This window comes from Anas platyrhynchos, chromosome 2 (genome assembly GCF_047663525.1).
Source record: "Anas platyrhynchos isolate ZD024472 breed Pekin duck chromosome 2, IASCAAS_PekinDuck_T2T, whole genome shotgun sequence".
Taxonomy (NCBI): Eukaryota; Metazoa; Chordata; class Aves; order Anseriformes; family Anatidae; genus Anas; species Anas platyrhynchos.
The window spans coordinates 89,158,791-89,178,402 of record NC_092588.1 but is presented as its reverse complement, the minus strand read 5'-3'; the positions used below and the strand labels follow the sequence as shown (position 1 = coordinate 89,178,402).

The 19,612-nt window shown below is 37.9% G+C and overlaps 1 protein-coding gene across 2 annotated transcripts in view; it reads left to right on the top strand.

Annotated features, from left to right (window-relative positions):
* The window catches only part of LYRM4 (LYR motif containing 4), a 90,915-nt gene that overhangs the window by 32,202 nt on the left and 39,101 nt on the right, over positions 1-19,612 (top strand). Inside the window, exon 3 of one of the 2 annotated variants that reach the window (XR_005263153.2) lies at positions 15,460-15,579. The exons of the other annotated variant lie outside the window; for it this stretch is intronic. The gene's annotated coding sequence lies outside the window, so the exon portion shown is untranslated. The remainder of the gene's footprint in view (positions 1-15,459; positions 15,580-19,612) is intronic. 2 annotated transcript variants of the gene reach the window in all.

Below are 19,612 nucleotides of genomic sequence, written 5' to 3'. Positions count from 1 at the left end.
GAACTGAAGCACGGGTGAATCAGCACTTGTCCCTTCACAGGACGTGGTGGTAGTGAGATCTCCTTCAGCTGACCTTTCCAAGTAGCTTTTTCATCTTGGCGTGGGGGATAGTGATGGAGATGAGCAGTACTGTAACAGATGCCACAAGCCCAGAGCTGTCATACCAGCTTAATTTCTAGCAACTGAACGTGCAGGAAGTACAGCAGACATCTCACCATCTTCAGGTGGAGTTGCTCTCCAGGTTACACCTGTGTGAGTCTCCAGAGCAGTGTTACTCTCCAGGCTTTCATTTAACTCTCCTGATGGAGAACAAGACAGCATTTTCACAAATGATTTGCTGTTGTTTGTCCCACTGACTAAATTGCAAGTGTCAGCTTCTGCCTGCAATATTAAATACCGAAGTAGGTCCTGCATTGAAAGTAACCTTTAGGCTGCAGGCGGGGGCAGTTGGGAGTTAGCCTGAAGCTCTAAGAGTCTCCCTGCTCTGAAAGATGTAACAGGAATGCTTGCCATACAACACAGCATTTGACATACACAACAACCTTTTTTAAAAAAAGGAAAAAAAAAAAGTAAAGGAAGAAGAAAAAAAAAAAAAGACCTGAGTGTTAACAGCTGCTTGTATGACAGATAAAGTATTTTAAAGAGCTTCTATTATTTCCGTTATATTTAGTTGCTAATCCAGAGAGGTTGGGGCCTTATCATAAATAATAAATAGTTATATAAGGCATCCAGAGCTCTGAGCATCTGGTGTTACACATAGAGCAGGGCTGTCTGAAGGACAGGAGGAGGACTGACTTTCTATAGTGAGCAATTTGGCTTGGCAGTGTGTCGCATCTGATCAGATCAGTGCTAGGTGTAAGCTTCCCCATGGAAAAGAGCAAGCTGCTCCGGCCTGGCTGGTTGGAGCTCCTTGAAAGAGGCAGCAGCACCAACTGAGCCAGCGTGTGCTGAAGAAAGCCTCAGACACGTGGAGAAAAAATCTTGTTTTCAGGGAAATGTGTTCATCTACTACTCATCCCTTCACACTTTCTGCTTTCCCATGTTCAAGTCTTAAGGCTCCTGTCTGGTACGTAAATGAATACAGCTCACAAGGATGGCTGTTGCTACAAAACTTCACGTAGGCCTCTTCCAAACAAGGCAAATAATAACAAATACACGTGTGTCTTAATATAAATACAAAACGTTGCCGAGAGGGAAGGTAGAAATAAGTGCCACCCATTTGAGCCTCCCAAACTCAGGTGACTTCTTCCATGTTTGTAATGTGACTGTGGTGTTGTTGGGTCTGCCATTCTGAACGCACTGGTGCCAGCCAGGGAGCTGTGAAGATGACTTTATAGCATTGAAAGCAGTGGCCACAAAACAGAGCACAGGAAGTTCTGCACCAACATGCAGAATTTCTTCACAGTGAGGGTGATGGAGCACTGGCACAGGCTGCCCAGGGAGGTTGTGGAGTCTCCTTCTCTGCAGATATTCAACGTCCATCTGGATGCCTACCTGGGCAGCCTGCTATAGGGAACCTGCTTTGGCAAGGGGGTTGGACTCGATGATCTCTCAAGGTCCCTTCCAACCCCTTCAATTCTGTGATTCTGTAAAAATACACTCAGCTCAGAGCAACTAACTTTCTCTGTCTTGCTGCGTGGTTTCCTGGAGGTGCCAGTCTGCTGCAGAGAATATCTGTGGAAGCTCTCTTTTTTACTGAATAGGTAAGACGTGTGGCTGTATTTGGTGTGTTATTTATGAAACATAAATAACACACCATATCTTGTAAATGCCTTGCATGTGTACTGTAACTTACTTTCATTTCAGATGATAGATCTTTCTGCTGATCTGTGGTGGTATAATGGGGGTAAACCAGTTTTAAGTAGAGCTAGACCCCGAGGAAATGGAAGGGATTGCTGTTTTGAGGACTTCCAGGGAAGAAAGGAAAAAAAGAAAAAAAAAAAAGAGAGAGAGAGAGAACAGTGCTTTTATTACAGCAGTGATCTTAATTTTGTTCTCCCACAGATTTTGTTGCTTATTAATTTGTTCTTTTATTTCTCATTCCTTGCTGAGAAAACTTTTCATCCCAGTTTTGTACTGCTTATTGAAGAGGCAGGGCCAAGCTCAATGGCATTAGAACTAAGCAAGTACAGGACAGGTTTTGGCAACTTTGGTGCCTCAGATCCCCAGGACTGTGTTCTGCTGCCCTTGAGCTTCAGTCTGCAATTTAGGATGGTATTGACGACCTCATTGACCTACAAGTCACTTGATCTTGTAAACGTGGGCACAATGTTGGGTTTTTATGTTTTCGTAATGACATTTTCTCCCAACATGCTCAGTCATCAGTCTCTCAGCATATTAGAATTACAGGTTTTCTCTTCATAGCTTTTCAAGGGAAGCAGCAGCATTTTAGTTTCTATTTAAGCTACTTGCATTCTTTTCTGACTTTTCAGATGGACACAAGTCCCCCCACAGCAACTTGAAAATACAATATGTAAAATCTTCCCCTGCCACTTTAAATTGGATATCTTAATTTGCTTCTTCCATTGATAATTTGTTCAGTCTAAACAGTTTCTCATCTTCGTTCTCAGCATAATGCCAGGCAAAAAAAAAAACTCTGTCCTGTTTGCTCCACAAACCTGCCTTCAATTGTCCTTTATGCCGACCCATTTTGTTATCGTCATGCCTCTGTTGCTTTTGTCCCTGAAGCTGTTCCGTTGTCCCAGTAGCTAAGCTGACAGTTGTTTCTGTATTTTAAAATTGCTTGTCAAAATGAAACCGGTTTATAAATCCTACCAATGTTAACTGTAAGTTAATGAAAATCTGGGGAAAAAAAAAAAAGTTAATATTTAAAATAATAATAATCAGCAGTTGTCCTTTATGTCTGCTGTGTCTTCATATACCAGTGATCCTGTATGGGGTCTGTTGAATACCCCTGTGTTTTAGTTTAGCACCCAACATGGGATCTGCCACAAGTACCATTTGACTGAATTTTGCAGCCACGTAGGTCCAGAGTGATCTCACTTGGCAATAAACATAAACACGTGTGGCCTTCACACAAAGCTCTTTCAAATAAAAAAGCTTTATCGTGGATGTGTTTCAATTTTACATTTTGTGCATTAATTCAGATCCTGTCTAATGCCTTTGTAGCTGCTTATATTTGAAGGGAACGTGTCTGATCCATGAAGTTGTGATAGAGGTCGAACTTTCGGGAGGGAAGTGGCCAGACTTTGGTATCAGTATGTCTGGTCAAGCCCTTGGAAGTTTAAGTGAAGTCTATTTTCTAGACAAGAGTGTAGTGAGGAGTTTAATTACTGTTTACGCAGTCTCCTTGGTACTGGTGCATTGCTGCTGTCTTTAGCTCTGCTTTCTGAGGTGAGCATGTTTGGTGTTGGAGGTCTTTTTTGGTGTTTTATTTTTTCTCTTGTCATTAAAAGCTATAGCTGCAGTGCCCTTCACTGTGGTGACAGGCATTATGCCAGTACATTCATTCTGTAAGCAAGTAAAAAGAATAAAGGAAAAAAAAAAAAAAAAAAAGAGGCCAAATTCTTCCAGGCACGTTTAAATTACAAACTGACTGATTCCTGTTATTTTTTACCTTTCTGGGGTATGCCAGGTGTATGCTTCCCCCCTCTAAAGTATGTACTACCCGAACATCTGTTTGCTCTGCAGAAATTGAACCATTGCTAAGTAGAGTTTCAAGTTCACCATTATAGTTTGGTCACCTCTACGATGTACATAAATATATACTTTAAACTGGGATCTGATGTTTATCCTGTAAGCAAGGTCTTGTCCCTCAGCAGGGCAGTTATGAATATTGCAGTGTAGCAGCTAAATTATACGTTCATAGCCTTTCTTTCTCTTTCATGAGTATAATTCACTTGCTGAGCAGTTCCTTCAGTAATTTTTAACCATATTTTCATCAGTGCATGATTAATGAGAGCATTATGTGACCTAATCACTTAGCCTTTCATATTAATACGTATCTTGCTTGTATTTCTGGTGGTGTTATTTTGTTGTTGACCCGATGCTTTGGTTATGTGTTCAAATGATCTTAATTTTAATTGAAAGTACTTTTTGTCTCACAGCAGTCTAATTTCTGTGCACATTTGTCAGTAGTGAATACTTGCTGAGGGTGATTACTCTCTAACAGCCTGAGCCAGTATACCTCTGGGAGGTTAATCAATCTTGTGCTTTTTAATTGACATCAATAATGTGTTTACATTTATCAATATTTCTTAATTGTCAAGTTATAACAGTGGAACTTCAATAATAAATCATGCCAGTGGTTAACTTCATACATTAGGTTTTTTTTAAGAGTCTCCTTAAGCAGTTTGACATGTTGTAAATTGCTTTTAAATGATTTGTATGTATTCTCAAGGGGGAAGAAGAGAAAAAATGGATATGCAAAGTCACATGCTGTAAAGTAATACTGAAAAACTAACCCATTAAAATGACAGAAAAATACCTTTACCACATACATGTTATGCTTTATGGGTTTGGGAAAGAAAAAGAGTCTTTTCAAACAGCTTTTATTGTTGTTAACATTTTTGTGAGAGTGGCAGTACTTGCACATTTGTCTTGCAAGGGGCTTGTTAGGGCTGGGACTGTTTCTCTATTCCCAACTGTACAAGCAAGGCAAAGGATAGGGAGAATCACTGGTGCTACCCCTGCTCTACAGAAGGAGCAGCAAGCTCTTGGAGATCAAAACACCTGCTTTTAGCTATGCATTTCACCACATGCTTGCCCTTAAAGGTATTGAGGTAAAAATGAGGCAGGCAATTTCTATTTAAATTTAAGCATAAACTTGAGGACTTTGGTGCATTGGGACCCAAATTATTTGCCCGGGTTCCCTAAGAATGCTTACAGCAGGAGTTAAAGCATGGTATTCCAAATTTTACAATATTGTCCGTCTCAATAGATAGCCCTTTACCATCCACCTCACTCTATTTTTTTTTTTTCTGTTCCCATTACATCCAAATAGCAGTAATCTGGAAGAGAATGCCTGCTGAGACAGAAAGCTGGCAGGATGCTGACCACACTGTTTGTGTCAGTCTGACCATGTTTGATGGGCCACACCAAAGACAAATTGAGAATTAAAAACCTTGTCTAATGAACAGCGAAGAAAGACTTAATAGCTGAGGCAGTTTAAGAAGAGCCAGTGTGACTGGCTCTACACAGTGTGACATGGTAGGGAAGCAGAGAAGCAAGGAAGCAGCTATTTGTGTTTTGTAGTTTTCTTGTCTTTTTAATTTAGGTCTTATAGGTGAAATGCAGTTTTTCAAGTAAACACACATACATGTACAACAATTAAGATGAAATTAATTATTGTTATACTCAAATATTATATAAAATTAATTATTTTAATAGCTTCTTGTATAGGGCTGAATTTTACAGTGCTACTCGTAGAAGGAACTGTTGACTAAACGAATTGTTATCTAAAATGCTGTAGAATTAAGTGGGATTTTCCATAGAGTCAGATACACCATTTGCTTAAGTTGAAAATGAGATTAGGAAGATAAATGCATGCTTTAGGAAGGAACAACAGGTCAATTGAAAAAGAGGAAAAGGAGCATGACTAGCATCTTTAATCTGTGGAAAGAGTAAGAAAAGAATATTTATATACCTGATGATACCAACTCTTCTTTTAGCAAGTGCGGTGAGAAAAGGGTGAATAAAAAAATTCACCAGGATCTCAGTCCTAGGAAATTTAAGGACCAATTTAAACTCTCAAATCTTGATACAGATAGTGAAGTTCCTTTCACGTGAGCAATTTAACTGTACTCCTTTCCTCCAGCCTTCATTGTTCTCCACTCCAATTCCTTGGTCCCTCACATAGTAGCTTAAGTACCCTAAAATAATTATTTCTCTGTATTTCGAGTAAGGTGCTGTTATTTGAAAACTATTATTGGTAGATTGATAGTTTTTATTTCACCTCTTTGAACTTTTATGAGACAAAAATGGCAGCCAAACAGGTGAGTTAACACTTATGAAGCCTGATGCCATCCTACCCAGTATCACAATTGAAATTTCTATTTTTATAGTTTGTAACCTCTTCTTACTGATAAAATCTTTTTTTGTTTAATAAAATAAAATAAATTTGTAATACAAAATGTAATACAGTGTATTACAAAACTAAGATGTCTGTACTGTAACATCAAGGCTAGCTGTTGTATGAGAAGACAAAATGGTATTTTTTTTTCTCTAGTGTAGCAGCCATTTTGTTGACCGTTTGCAAATGTTAAAAGTAATTAAGTCTCTCCCTCTTTTTTTTTGGACTAAGACACAATTGTATAAGGAACAAAATTACAGTGGTTAGCAAATCAAATCAGATTAAAGCAAGGATGTGTAATCAATCTCTTTGTGAAGGGTAAAGTAATTCAGAAGACAAAACCATCAATGCTTTCTTTAGCGTGGCATTTTGATACATTTGCATTGTATGTAGAGAGCTTTGTAGTAGAGTGTTTGAGTAACTTAAATTTAGTTTCAAAAGCAGTCATCCTGCTGTATGGCTGATAGGGCACGTTTGCTCCGACACTGCTGCAGAAGTTCTGAGCTAGGGGTAGTTTGCATCTAAGTGTAGAAGGGTAAGTTTGGATCAACATACTGATAGAAAGCATGTCTGTAGTTTAAGAAGTGGTGGCATTCAAACTGAATTTGCCTTGTTGGTTTCAAACCTGGTAATGTCCTTGGGACACACATGAAATGTAGTTTGGCATGAAGAATCTAAAATCTTGTATGAATTAAGTTCAGAAAAGATTATTTTTATTCACTGTCCTCCACAAATGCCAACCAAGACTGAATGGGTAGGTTACACTAGTTCAGCTGCCAGGTTCCCCAGTACATTTGGGGAATGCTGAAATTGTCACTGCCAGGTCATCAGATGGGACACATTCTGAAACCTAGGTGACCCTGGTATGGGAAACTTGTCTTTTAACCTTTTTCCTTTCATCAGACATCCTACATTAAGTGAATACTGAGGCTACTGAGAAAGTAAGAACTGTAAGGAATATAATTCCATAATGAATATTCCTAGGCTGGAAAGAACCAATGGCTCTTTTGTTCAGAGGGTACCTGAGCAGAGTGATAACGAGGATTCAGACTTGCCTTCTCACATTTAGGAGCTCAGGTTGCACTGGAAGTCACAGCAATGAAAGCTCAAAAGCAATTACATAAGCATTCAGGAGCTTGAGGGTTTTTTTTCTCTCATACACTTTCATATTTGGAAAAAAAAAAATAGTGTAAAACTAGATTTTTTTTTAATCTTTTTGAAAAAGTACAAGCCATATATGTCTCGAGTTCTTTCCTAACTCTTTAGCTAAAAAGCAGAGTAACTTCATGTAGATATCCTGCAAATATGGGAGCAATAGCTCTTGCAGAAAGGAATTCATGAGCAGTGCCATGTATGCTGTACAGTGTGCTGTGTTTCTCACTGGTGCTTAGCATGTACATCTGCTGTAAAGCTGAAAGCTGCAAGTAGGGGAATGATGGGGCTTGCAGGGGCACTCCATAACCATTGTCACCGTTGTGCTTGCTGATGTACAAACAAGGAACCTTGAAGGCTCAGCTGATCAGGCTTTTGGGAATGCACTCCCTATTTCAAAGGTTTGCTGTGATCAAGAATTAAGAATTTGATTTAAAAAAAAAAAAAATCACAGATTTTACCATTCAGTGAAAGTCAGTGGTCACTTGATAACCTGCCTCCCATCATGATGATAGTTGATCTGGAAGTACTGTGGCAGATAATTGAATTAAGATCAAATTGCATGTTGTATACATCCACAAAAGGTGGTAAAATCAGGCTGTAGAGTGCATTAGTTTCATCATTGCAGTTTGATTTGTGGTTTTGTGTTCAGCTTTTCATTTAAAGTAAGATAAGAGGGTTTTTTATTTGATTTGCTGGCTAATGCTTTTTAAAATGTAAATAGTCTTGTACCTCTGATACAGAGTGCTGTACGGCTGAGAGAAGGAGAATCTCTGACCTCCTCTTAGAAAAGAAAACAAAACTAAGAAAGGGTGGAACATAGAAACAGAGAGATCCATGGTTTCCCACTGTACTGTAATGGATATGACCTTTAATATTGAGGCCTTTGGATCAAATTTAAGTTGGCATTAAAATTTTCTAAGAAATTCCCTGCTGAATTTCAGAGTTTTTTTCCTCAGATTTAATTCAATAAGGTCACAATAAAGCAAGGGCTGTCTGTGCTATTGTAATTGCTCTCAGCAGGCTGATAATATTATTGCAGAGAAGTGCCAGTTACTGTGCTTTTCTTTCTTTCTTTCTTCAAGCACTCTCCTTCCTACATGCTTGCTCCCCTTGCTCTTGAGTCTACTCTAAGTAGGAAATGAAGCTGTTTTAAATGCCATTTGCTTCTCATTTTAAAATGTTTTTACAGTAATGCTTTCCTCAGTCTCTCCAGCAAAGGAAATAAAAGCATAGCCTGACATACTGCAGAATAATTGGAGGCTTTTATATCCAGCCCTTAATTCTGATCCAACCTTTTGTGCATTAAATTCACCCTTGGTGTTCTTAAAGTTGGTATCCCTAAACATGCAGGGCTCCATTCATTTTGGCTTGGTGCTTTTAGGGTTATGGAATAGGTGTACAACTAAAGGATCCTCTCTTAAGCGTGTGGGGAGAGACACAGAGTACCCGCTAGCCTGTGTTTCATAAATAACTGACAAATTGCAGTTCATCACAATAAGGCATGTGTATTTGGGGTCCTACCCTTGTAAATTAATACCAGATCTTCTTACGCAACATGACTTTCAGAACAGAATTGTTAATGTGTTATTTCTTGTACAAAACACAAATTTATGCTTAGTGTGCTGCTGGTAAATCTGCGACTGTTGTCTGTATTGTGAGTAGATCAGCACTGTAAATAAATGCAAATACAGAGTGCTGTGATCGTGGTTCTCTGCATAATTCTGCACAACTGAGAGCCTTGCTCAGTGCCGCAGATGTAATAATACATCAACATAATTTGTTCTCCTACCTCAGTATAACCAATAGCTCAGACTTTAGCAGTTTCAAAGGACCAGCCTGGTCAGAGCTGATGCCTGGCATTCAAGTCTGCTTTCTTGTAGCCATCTAGGGCCCCTGTCCCACCATCTTCCTCTTGCTCTTGGTCTTTCCCTGGGACCCAGAATGTCTAACTTAGTGTCGTGCACCGAGTATTTTTTTTTGCACTTCCAACCACGTGAGGCATTCACAGTTCACTGCTCATGGCATCCATTACTGTCAAACAAGCCAGTGTCTGGCTGTAGAAGAAAATTACTGGAATCAGCTGCTTATTTGCATACTTGGCTAAGAGATAGTATATGTACAGTTGGACACGTCCTGTTGTCCACATCCATTTGATTGGAAATGAGAAGTAATGAGAAATGTTTTATAAAAGTGATTCCAGTTCTGAAAAGTCTGCATTAGTAGTTAAACAGCAGATGATGATCTACAGTCGTAACACTTCACCCATGTTTTTATTGCTCATCTTTTCTAATTTATTTCTTTTTTTAATTGCTCATGCTGTCTACTTACTCCTAGCCATGCATCATGTTGTGCTGTTAGGATGTATACCATAGCACCAGCTTGCTTTCCATGAACTTCAGTGTTGAAAACTGTCATTTCTGCCATATGCGGGGTTTGTGGAGCTTCTATGCAACATGCAGGCATGTGGAGGTCACTCCTCATCAATGGCAGCCCCTTGCTTTTTATTTATGACATACGCATTTTAATTTGTATTTCCTGCTGCTGTCTGAGGGAACTCTTTCCTGGCACCAGAGATACAACACAGCTACACCAGAGCAGTGTGTTCCTGAGATTAAATGATGTTACTGTTCCGAAACACTTAAAGAAACCTGATTCAGAATCCTGCTGTGGTTTGAACTTGCAGTTTCTGAGATTGTTCTGAATCATTGTGACACATGATCAGGAGTGCTGCTTTGTAAATTAAATAATGAAGCATCTGTGTGTAAGAGCGCCTACTATAGTAGTTGGAGTGTGCTTTAAAAAGATCAGAATCTAGATCACACAATGGTAGGATCTGAAACTTGTTTATCGAACTTTTCTTTGTCATAAAGAAAAGTCTTTTAGAATCCATACGTTGTATATTTACTGTAGAAACATGAATGAATAATCAGACAGCCCTATGTGTAGCATGACTTGTGTTTTTTGGTTTGTTTGTGTTTTTTTTTCAACTAAACTGATAATCTGGCTTGAGATATTTAGTGAAAAGGTCCCATGGGTGGAATCACCTTTTCCTTGTTTCTCCTGTGTATCTCAGCAGTGGTTTGGTGAGTCTCTTTGAAGGATTTGGGTAAACAAGCAAAAATAAAACCTAGCGTTCTTGCCAGTTCTTGGCGATTTACATGTATGTGTTGCTGTTAGCCTGAAGTTTCTGAAGTGCTGTACAAATTGTAACAGCATTTGTGAAACAGTCTGCTTTTACATCTGTCAAATAGCATATATTTAGCACTTGCTTTATTAGCCTAGATACAGCATTTTAAAACCTCATCCATTCTTGCAACAAATATCAATTCCATATAACAATTTTACAGTACATTTTACAATCACACATCAAAGTGTGTAATATGAGATATGGATGTAATAGTTAAGGAAGCACACTGAAGTTAACATCTGGGGGGGTTGTTTATTTTTTTTAAAGTATATAGAAATTTAGTTTGTTTTTGATTTCTAGTCAGTATGTCCCTCATTTCAAAGTTCCATCTCTTGTCCCTGCATAAAGAATAGATTTCAGAATGTTCCTACGAAGACTTGGTGTTTCAACCGGGCATTTTAACATGGGATATTGTTACATGTATTTGCAAATTTTCCTCTCTTCCGTGCTCAGTCTCATGAGAGTGGTGTTGAACAGATTCATGTTCTGAACCCTGGAGATCAGAATATGTTTTTTGTTTTGTTGTGTGTGTGTGTGTGTGTTTTTTCTTTTTTGCAGTAAAAAGCATGAAATATTTACCAGCACCACCTGTAACTTTTGGAAGAATTAAGTGCTTGATTTCCTAATTTTAGCACACATGACATGTCTTTCAGTACCATTTCTTCATAGTTACAGTGGTGGATTTCAGATTTCTATGTTCGTGGGTTTTTGTTGTTGTTGTTGTTTTTTTGTTGTTGTTTAATATTGGACAAGCAGGGTAATTGGTAGAAATCACACTGAGGGGGACATTTTAAATTCTATATCACTAGGAGCCATTTAAGAGAGAAGTTCTAGAAATAATCCTATAATTAAAAGACTCAAGTGCAGATATTTCTGATTTGGAAATGCTAGGGTTGGGGTAGGTGTGGGTAAACTGTCAAGACCTGGTATCTATCATATGATCAACTGGGTTTTTACCTCTGCTTTTCTGGCATGCTTGTTCATCCCAGGATCCATCAAAAGGTAAAATGCAAACAAAACTAAACATTTCACATGTGTTTCCTGCACTCGGCACACGGTATGAAGATGACTGTGGATACAGAGACTTTGCCTCCATTGGAGTTGCTCTTGCAATTCTGTTCCTGTCTGTGTAGTCTATCCTTATTTTGCTCTGTGCTGTGCTGTCCTCTCTGCTCTGTGCGATCATCCGCCTCCAAATGATTTTAAACCGTAATTAAGCCTTATTATCCTTCAAGTCAAATCTTCAAAGGGGAAAAGTAGTAAAAGAAGAGCTTATAGTCAGAAAAAGACCTCTAAGAGGCAGAGGGTCACGGGTCCTGCAATACGAAGCCGTATCAACCTTGATCCAATGGTCTGCTCTGCCAGCTTGTGTCTCCAGGTCACGTTTGTATTGGTTTTGGATCAAGTAATGCAACAATGTGCTGCAAGAGCCTGAAAACCTGAGAGGAGGAGAAGGAGCTGATGACGTTTTTGTATTAATAGTTCACTTCCCTATTATCACACTTACGAGGCTGTGTTTAAAATCATGCTGAAATGCTGTTTTCATTATCGCATTGAGGAAAAATTCACACTCCTTCTAAATCTGTGCTGTGCTATTCTGATGTATTGGGCCATTTTTAGAAACACGTTTATTGCAAAACATTTCCACTGGGTTTTGAGCTGAGATTCAGGCTTGGGAGTCTGTTTGGAAATTCACTCTCAGTATTTATCTGTGGTTGTGAGAGCATAGGGAGATTTGAGGATAGCAGGGTGAAAAAATCACTTCTAAAAAAATTGTCTGGATTGTGTTACTATATATTTAGGGTTGAGCATTTCATTACTAGTGTAGTAATTGCATAAATGCACAGAAATTTTGGGTTCTATGAATATTTAATTGTTAGCATGCAGCCTTTCCGCGTTGTAGGTAATAACACAGTTATTTTGGCTCGTTTCTACCATTTGCTACTGGCTGAAGTAAAAGCCAAGGGGCTTACAGTGTGTTAGCAGAAAGCAAGACTACTGAAATAGGCAGCAAACTAGTTCCAAGTTAGTGGACCCTCAGTTTCTGTTTCCCAGCCTGTGTCCCTTGTCCTGTACCTGCTACCTCTAGCGCTCCGCTGGAGGGAAGAAGGAGCCACGGAGTTACTCAGAACTTGCAATCAGCAAGGATCTGTACATCCATCTACTTAGGCATGGGATACAGAAGTCCTGTACCACACACTTTTGGAAAGGCTGTTAGTACCAGCTTGCATTTTACAGGTGGACTGCTCTTCCTTGACTCTCTGTGAGATGATCTTCTGGTTCCCACAGTGAGCACTTCAGAGGGAAGAGGGAAATCCCCATTCCTGGCACCCCCACCTTGCAGCCTCATTGTGACCTAGAACTGTGCAGCTAAAATACTGAATAGTGCTGTTGTATTTAGAGATGATTTCTTTTTGGTAGTAGTATTATGGAAGGTTCAGGTGATCTTTTCTATCTAAATGGTAGATATGATTTTCTTGTTCTTTTCAGTAGTTTGTGTTTGTTGTTTTTTGTTTGTATTTTTTTTTTTCCCTATAAAATCTTGGCAAATTATTACTGCTGTTTTTTCTTTTTTTTCTTTTTTTTTTTTATTGTTCTTGTATTTTTCTCTGCGGAATTTTCAAAGGTGTTGTAAGAGAGTTGTGTCTGCTGTGTAGTCCTTTCTCATGGGAACCTATTTTTTTTCAAAGCTGTCTTTGAGCACTTACAATAAGGCAACGAAAAGGTGCTGTTGTAACATGTCTCTTAATAAGCAATATCAGATTTTTCCCCGTGGTAAAAATAGTTGCTGACATAGTCTTTTTATTTGAAAGATTAAAACCCACATGTAAGGACCATACTCTTGTAACAGAAATTTCTACTGATCTATAGATATTTCCACAGTAACCTTTATTAAATGATACTCACCAACAGCAGGATGTATGGAGAGCAATTCCATGGCTAAAGAAGGAACGTGAAGAAAATTACACTAGAAAGAAGGTCTCTCCTGAGATGAAAGAAAACATTTCAGTAGTATTAATAGAATTTTGCAAGTGTAAAATTAGTATCATCCCTTTGCCTTGTAGCTGAGTGGGAGTGTGGTGTATACTTACACATGTTCTTTTTTGGATACCCAAGATATTTGAAAAGGATGCAGGATAAACAAGTATGTATTCTCAAGAAACAGCGATTTACAATAACACCTTTAACTTACGGTTTTGCCATGATGTAGAACATTGTTCACCCATTTTGTCTTTACCTGTTGTCTTGGCGTCTCCATTTCTAAAATAGTTAATTCTCCAGTTGTGTATATGACAGGTGTTTTAACGCTGGCATAATATGAAGACTCTTTTTGGTGTTGGGTACTGTGAGTATATTTTTCTTTTAGAAAATGTCTTATAGGCTTTTCAGGTTTGCTTTAGAGAGTCTACAGTAGTTGGATTTAAAGTTCATACAGGTTTTCATTTTTTTTTTCAAGGGTCCTAAAGAGGGTTGGTTTAGATCCTGTATAATCTCTGAAGAAATTCAAGTTGACTTTGTCATTCCTCTGCTCCAAGTTAGCTTTTGGGGCTGGAAACCATAATAAACTATAGACACATAGCAAATTATTCCACATGAACTTGTGAGTATAGGTAATGAATTTCCTGGTTCTCCTTTAAAAGTAGCAAATGCAGAAAGATTTTGACAAGACATTAGAAGCACGATGGGTTTTTGTGATTGATTGCTTAATACTGAGAAATTTTTTATTCTCAATTCTGATGTGAATTTGTGTATAATTGCGTATGAAGCAAAAGTCTGGCCTTTGTTATTGCACTGACACATATCTTTGCAAAATCGAAACTGCACTTCATGCAAAAGTGGAGAAGTGTTAACTGGAAGAATATGTAACATCACAGGAAAATGTATTGCTGTCAGTTACCCTGGAAAAGTAACTTTTACATGGTAGAAGTGTATTTATGTGAATGGAGTTATTGGGAAGCAGAAAAATAGAGCATTGTAACCCATACTACTTTGGAAGAAACCACAGTATCTTAAAATCACCAATGCACAGATAGTGTGAAGCTAGAAATATTAATCATTTTCTTATTGATTTCAGGTGTAAAGCTTGCTTTCAGCTGACCTCAGTCAGAAGGTGGCTGGACTTTGCCTCCATGAAATGTTCTGTACCAGAGGTTTCTTTACACCTTATCAAATGATGTTCTAGATTTGGGCATTAGGCATCTGTCTAGCCTTACTTCTGAACACAGATAAACTATGTTACACCTCTGCAGGAAATTGAGCCTGCTTTTTCCCGGCAATATTGTGTTCATTGCACTAAGAGTATCCTAGAGTGCTCATAGATATTTTGTTTATCCGTATTTCAAGGTATCTCTTGATACTGTTTGTATATAAAGGGTGAATGATATTTTTAAACTAAATTTAATGCCTAAACTTTATTTATAGCACACTGTAACAGTCTTCTGGAATTGGGTAGGGCTTTTTAGTTTTGTTTATTTGTTTTTTTGTTCTGCACTTTATAAGCCATGTTTTCATTAATCTTTACTTATAGATAGCTTCAGGCTTGGTGCATTTTCTAAATAAATTTGTTGTTGGAGTTTGTTTGTTGTTGGTTTTTGATTTTATTCTTACTGTATGAATCTTACTGAACACTTAAACAGTACTATAAAACTGCAGTAAATTATGGCTTTAGAAAAAGTTATTTGAAGAAATTTTCTATGTCTGGCTTTGAAATTCCTCCAATTTTCTTACCCTTATTCCATCCCCCAGACAGTGGTGCAAAGCTATTTAGAAAGTGGTGCATGTATTAGAAGTATCTTTAGCAACAGAAAAAATCATGTTTAGGATAAGAATTTCAGAAAAAATAGTGGATCTCTTCTGAAAGAATATAGAAGTGGTATGTGGAGAGACAAACATCCCTTTTTCTCTTTCATTAAAAGGAAAACTTAAATAGAGGATTGGTTTAACAGAAGAAAATAGCATAGTTGAACTGTGAACAATTTCACAGAAGCTGTCTCAGTCCATCCTGTGTGATGCATGTTCCACAAACCTGTCAGTCTAGTTTTTTTCTTTAGAGAAGCAAAAATCCTTTGTAATTTTTTTTCCTTAGGCTACATGACATCCTTCGTTGTCAAAAGGCTGATTCTTTGCTGTACTATGACATCCCTATGTTTAGCATACTAGTGAGAGACAGTCCTGAATTCTTGTAGACCAAGTTATGGGAAGTCAGGTAAGTGGCATTTTTCTTTATTATATTGCCCAGCTTTTCAGTTACACACAGTCAGTACACAGATACGTTGTAAAATTTATGTGGTAAAAATGTGCAATATAATAATATTAAAAAGCCACTTACCCTTCTTACCGTTTGTGCAGCCAATTCCATGGCACAGTATTTGTTGTATGGTGGGTATCAAGTCCCCTTGTAGAATGCATACTGAGGCATGAATGTACCTAGCTAAGAATTAGGTCTTTCTTATAAAACGTATCTTATACACAAAAGGACAAACACAAAGGGCAGCTATTAATCAGTGTGAACAAAGTGAGATCCAGTGATAGTTCTCTTTTGTATTGCTGGTTTTTCTTTTTCCAGTATTGCTAGTTTTTTGTAAGGCTGAAGGCCAGGGAGACTCAGAATTGCAAAGATTTCAAGCCTATCCCGAGTTGTTATTGCCAATACTATTTTTACTACTGTATTAACGAGCATCAGCAGTGACTTCATCTAGTTTACAGGACTAAAACCTACTCTTAATGGTAGTGTGCTAGTACTTTGATTTTGGTTTTGTTCTTTTACTGATGGACTCTGTCCTCTTGCACAGGAGGAGGTTATAAAGAGACTTTAAAACAACTACAGCAATGAACTAAGGATAACATTCTTGAATAGATGCACAAAAAGCTAGGGAACTTGAGCAGGAGTAACCTGGCATATTTTTCAAGTTACAGAAACAGGTTCTAAATGCCAATACTGTTTAGAGAGCACAGTCTTTGTACATGTATGTAAAGTATGCCGGGGGAAAAGCAGTGCTTAATTTGATTATGGTATATACTTGTAATGCATGTAATTTCCATTGTTCATTCCTAACTACAACTACTATCTGTATCTGATACTAATCTGTATCATGCTACAGATTATTTTTGGTGTAGAAAGTAACATTTAAGTAGTAGTTAGCAGAGATTTCTATCCAGTTTAAATTTCAGGTTTTAAGCATATGTGTTTTAGTCTAATTTCTTGAGATCAAAATACTTAAAATATTTATTTTTTAATCAGAAGGATATTTTTCTTTGTGTCTTGCTTTACTGTATTCCCTATTGGATCTAGGAAGGATCTTGCACATAGTTCCTGGGAGAAAATACTGCTTTGGGATAGATAAATGCTGGAAAATTTCAATCAACATGTAAATAGTGAATGGGAATGGTGAAATCTTCTAAGTTCTACAGGATGAGAACAGGAGTCTGACTAAAACAACTCATCAGTTTAGCTATCGTACAATCCAGTACTTAACCATAAAAAGTCAGAGGTAAAGTGGGCATGAAACAGTAGTGGATCCATCAGATTACAGCTAAAGCCAAAGTTATAATTCATAACTTGTTTACACAAAATTGTGCTTGTTTTTTTTTTTTTTTTTTTTTTTTTTTCCAATGGAAGTATAAGTTGAGACATACTTTTGAACTTCAGTTTGTGGAAAGCTGTGTATGTTTCATCCCAGTCACAGGGACAGCTTTGACAAGGCAAGAAAATAGTTTTAATATCATTTCCAAAGCCACCCTTGCCTGTCATAATGAGAAAGATGCCTGTTTGGTGACTGCTTTTTCCCAGCCAAAGCCAGCTGCCTCCAGCTAGACCTTTCTTTGGGAAGATCAATCATGAAATTGTATATATCTCTCTAGGGAAATTCGCTGTGTGTGAGTACAAAGCAGAAACACCAGTGGAAATTCCCTGTTTCAAATTTTTCAGTGACTGAAAGATTTCTCAGTGGTCCTAGAAAGCTCTGATAATCGTGTACAAAGAATATTCTTTATAACTTAAATAAACAGAAAAGCATTTTAAATAATTATTAGGTATAAAAACAAATTTCTTCTTTCATATCTAGGATTGGACCTCCAGACTAAGTTTATAGTAAGTATGTTGTTCTGAGAATGTAGGTAATTTATGATACAGCCAGAGGTGTAATTGTACTGTGAATAAAGAGAGGATTTCAGCTTCCAGGAATCTGAGGTATTTTTCATGAATATTAAGTAAACTTTAATGACTGAGGGAAAGAACAAACTGAAGGACAGTCATTTATATCCTGTCTAAACTGGCCTACAGCCACATTAATGTTTGTAACAGATTTAGAGTATAGCTGAAGTAACAGTAAGGTTTTCCTCTTCTTTCTCTATACACTTTTCCATACCATTTTTAGACAAATACATGTAACTGAAAGGGTGAAGAATAGTTGCTTACTTACTAAAATTTACAGGAGATGTTAAAGAGAAGTGGAATGTAATTGTAATCAGTGCTGTTTGAGTGGTGATAGATTGCAACTGAATGGTTTGAGGCTATTAATTGCAATGAGATTATACTAGTTCAGCTACCTCTGATGTCAGATACTTGAAATATTAGTTATTTCAAAGACAAATTGGATTATAAATTATTAGTAAATCTGTACCAAGGTGATTAAACCCACTTGTAAACTGTCAAACATGGGTGCTATTTCACGTTGTTGGTCAGTTGTACATTGGAAGTCAGGAATTAAATTTAGGGCTTATATGGGGACATGTGAATTAAATGTGTTACTTCTGAAGCTGAGCATTTCCTGGGCTTTCTACCCTCTCAATGACATTTGTTTGTTTAGCTTTACAGTTTTTTTAGTCCGCCACTAGCCTTTTCATCTGACTCTGTAGAAGATCGTCTAGAGAGGAAGCTGCTTCTCCGAGACAGATTTAAAACTCTTGACCACTTGGGGGAGGTAAAAAACAGCAGATCTGTGCAGCCCTCAAACAGGTCACGAATACAGTAATGGCATCCCAGAATTTCCACTCTGAGGGTCTACCATTGCTTGAAAGTGCTGTTGTCACTATAACAATATTTTTTCCTGGTATGAAGGATGAAGTATATTACCCTGCAAGGGGCTTCTTGGGCATACCATTATGTGTCATTCTTCTCATCAGTCAGATGTTTTTTGGAGCAGACACAGAATTGCTTAATAGTTTAGTATTGCGTTTTAAGGAACAAGGAGTAGAAACAATGGAAGCTGAGGAAAAGCAAAGTAGTTTAAAAGACCTATTAACTTATTTGTGCAGCTACTGAATTTTGCCGTGTGTTCATACTCTCACATGCACACAAAAACAATTCCAATCCACTGCACAAAATAACTAAACAAAGCTCTAAGGTCTAAAAATATGTACATCCAGAGCAGCATAAGAAAGAAAAGCAAGCAGACATCTTTTTGGATTTATTTCCTCTTGTCAGTGTTCTTTCACTCCAAGCTTGAAGCTTTCTCACTGATATATTCTCTGATGTATGGGTATTTGCAAGCGTTAGTAGAATTATAGGCATTTTAGACAACTATTTTTTACTCCTCGGTTTTTACATAAAACGTTTGTTACAGTCACTACAAAACGTGGCATTCTAGATATTCTGTTGTATGTGCTATTAAAAGCACAGTCATCCATGGGAAATAGGCCACAGCAACATCCTGTTGGTAACTGTGACAATAAACAGATGTGGTTGATATAAAGCAAAATTTTTATGTCTCTGCAGTTCCTCTTAAGTGCCCTGGTCTTGAGCTGCAGTTTGGGGGGCAGGAGGGCTCCTGTATTCATTCGTTTTCTATTCCTTTTCAGCTATTTCTTGGAGTCGAGAAGTAATTCTGCACTCTGTGCTTCCACTACATATCTGACATTATATCTCTGCTCCAAATACTGCTACCTTGCAGAGGTACCTACTGCAGACTCATTCTTGGACGTGTTCATGTTGGTTACAAAGATGGTAGGGCTGGTGTTTCTTAAGTGACCTTGTATTCTCCTGTGCTATTGTGACTCTTGGTGTGGTGAGACTGATCCCAAGAACATGTTTTCTTTTCTGGACTTTGAGAATTCACGGCCCTGCAAGTTGCCTTCTGAGGCTTGTAAGCCTTGAGGCAAGTTGAGATCTTATCCAAGCCAAGTCCGTTCTAAGAAGGAAACTCAAGGCCTTGGCTGTATTCCAGGTCACTTCTGCTTTTATGGGTAGGACCACAAACACTGCTAGGTCTGATTCCTTCCTTTCATCTGTTAGCAATGTT